The 2,351-nt window shown below is 32.0% G+C and overlaps 1 non-coding gene across 1 annotated transcript; it reads left to right on the top strand.

The window, feature by feature from the left end:
* Nucleotides 1–1,082: 1,082 nt before the first annotated feature.
* On the top strand, nucleotides 1,083–1,189 carry LOC111724587. The gene has a single exon (XR_002772858.1). It is a non-coding gene; the product is annotated as a U6 spliceosomal RNA (small nuclear RNA).
* The last annotated feature ends 1,162 nt before the right edge of the window (nucleotides 1,190–2,351 follow it).

Genomic DNA, 2,351 nt, shown 5'->3' with positions numbered 1-2,351 from the left:
CTGTACCACCATACCAACAGGGTGAGAGAGAGTTACTGTTGAGAGAGTTGTCCAACACAGAATTTCTCTGAGGAGGAATAGTTAGGAAAGCCCAAAGGCAAATGGAGATAAAAACCACACAAGAGAAGCCAAAATCTCTGACCTTAACAGCAAACATTAATCACAGCCCAACTCCTAGCCAAACATGGTTACTTATCTCTACTCCTAGAATCTGATACAGTGCATCCATATGCCAACAAAAATTACAAGACATGACAAAAGGCAAGAAAAATATAATCTAAATAGAATAATCAATCATCAGAACTAGTTTTCACATAGATGTTAGAATATTCCAAAAGAGAATTTAAAATAATAATTATTATTAAAATGTTAAGGGATAAGATTTTAAAAAATGAACAAAATGCAGTAACAAATGGATTGCATAAAAGAAACATGAAAACTCTTTCTAAACATACTGACAGAATTCATTTGCAGCAAACCTGCCCTGAGAGAAATGACAAAAGAAGTTCCTTAAGCAGCCAGACAGAGTGGCTCACCTCTGTAATTCCAGCTACTCCAGCTATTCGGGAAGCTGAGCTGATGTAGGAAGGAGGATTGGAGGCAGAAGCTTGAGATCAGTCTGGACAAGATAGTAAGACCCCATCCTTTAAAAAAAAAAAAAAAGGTTCTTAGGCAGAACAAAATAATATAGATCAAGAATTTGGATCTACATAAAAAAAATAAGAAGTATGATAAAAAGAATAAATGAAGGGGCATGGCTTTTCTTTTTATTTTTGTCATTCTTAATTAACTTAAAATATAACTGTTTACATCAATAATAGCATAATAACAATGGATTGGGTGATTGGAATATGTGGATAAGTGAAATGAATTACAGCAAGTCATAGGAACCAAATGGAGGAACTGAGAATACTCCCTTTTAAGGCATCTGCACTACAAGTGCAGTGGTACAGTGTTATCTAACAGTGGATTTAGAGTATAGATTCTTAAAAGTTTTATATTTTACATTTCAGAGCAAACAGTAAATTATTTTAAATTTTCATGACTGTAGGTGCAAAAATTCTCAATAAAATAGCCAATGAGTGCTCGCTTCGGCAGCACACATACTAAAATTGGAATGATACAGAGAAGATTAGCATGGCCCCTGTGCAAGGATGACATGCAAATTTGTGAAGCGTTCCATATTTTAAAAAAATAAAAAAATAAAGTAGCCAATTAAGCTCAACAATGTATAAAAAGAATTGTATTTCACAATTATGTAAGATATATTCCAGGTGTGGAAGCCTGGTCCAACATTTTAAAAGGAACAAGACTGTCTGTTCAAAGATGACATTGCTAAGTAAAAAATTTCAAAAAATAAAAAATAACAAAAATTCACTAGAACTAATAAGAGTTTATAGCAAGGGTATAGGATATGTTATTAATATACAAAAGTCAATTGCTTTCCTATATAGCAGCAGTGAACAATGAAAATATTACATTAAAAATACAACAGCATTTGCATTAGTACCAATATAAGAATAAAATACTTAGTTACAAAGCTAACAAAGTTTGTATAAGATCCATATCAGGAAAACAGCAAAACTTTGAGGAAAGTAATAAAAAAAAAAAAAACTAAAACAAAAAACTGCACCCAAATATTTATGCCAGCTTTATTAATAATTGCCCAAAATTGGAAGCAACCAAGATGTACCTTTTAATGTGAAATTTTAATTATTCACTACTCACTGCTGGTACATCAATAAAATAAAATATTCATTGAGAAAAGAAATGTGTTATCAAGTCGTAAAGTGACTTAAGGAACCTCAGAAGAATTTCAATGTGTATTGCTAAATGAAAGAAAATGGTTTCAATATGCTGAACACTTGGTGTGTTCCCAACTAATGGACACAATAGAAGGGTATATAGCACACCCCTGTGTACCAACTATAATAGGGACCTTATCTAACAAATATAAACATTTTAACATAATCATTTGAAAAATGATTATCCTCATAAAATATGAAATTTAAAGGAATTCCAAAATAAAAGTTTAATATTAAAAATTATATTAAAAAAAACATACTATGTGATTCCAATTATATGACATTCTGGGAAAGGTAAAACTATAAAGGCAATGAAGAGATTGGTGTTTCCCAGGAGTTAAGCTGTGGGAAGGAAGAAAAAGAAATAGATGAATAGGTGGATCACAAGGGATTCTTAGAACACTGAAACTATTCTGCATGATACTATACTGGCAGGCACAGGACATTATGCATTTGTCAAAACTCACAGTATATATAACCCAGGGAGTGAGTCCTAATGTAAATGGTGGATTTTAGTTGCTGGCAATTGCAGCAACACCAGAAATA

Source organism: Otolemur garnettii, unplaced genomic scaffold (assembly GCF_000181295.1).
Source record: "Otolemur garnettii isolate 467f Iridium unplaced genomic scaffold, OtoGar3 scaffold00024, whole genome shotgun sequence".
NCBI lineage: Eukaryota > Metazoa > Chordata > Mammalia > Primates > Galagidae > Otolemur > Otolemur garnettii.
The sequence above is the reverse complement of the archived record's forward strand: the minus strand, read 5'-3'. Positions and strand labels throughout refer to the sequence as shown.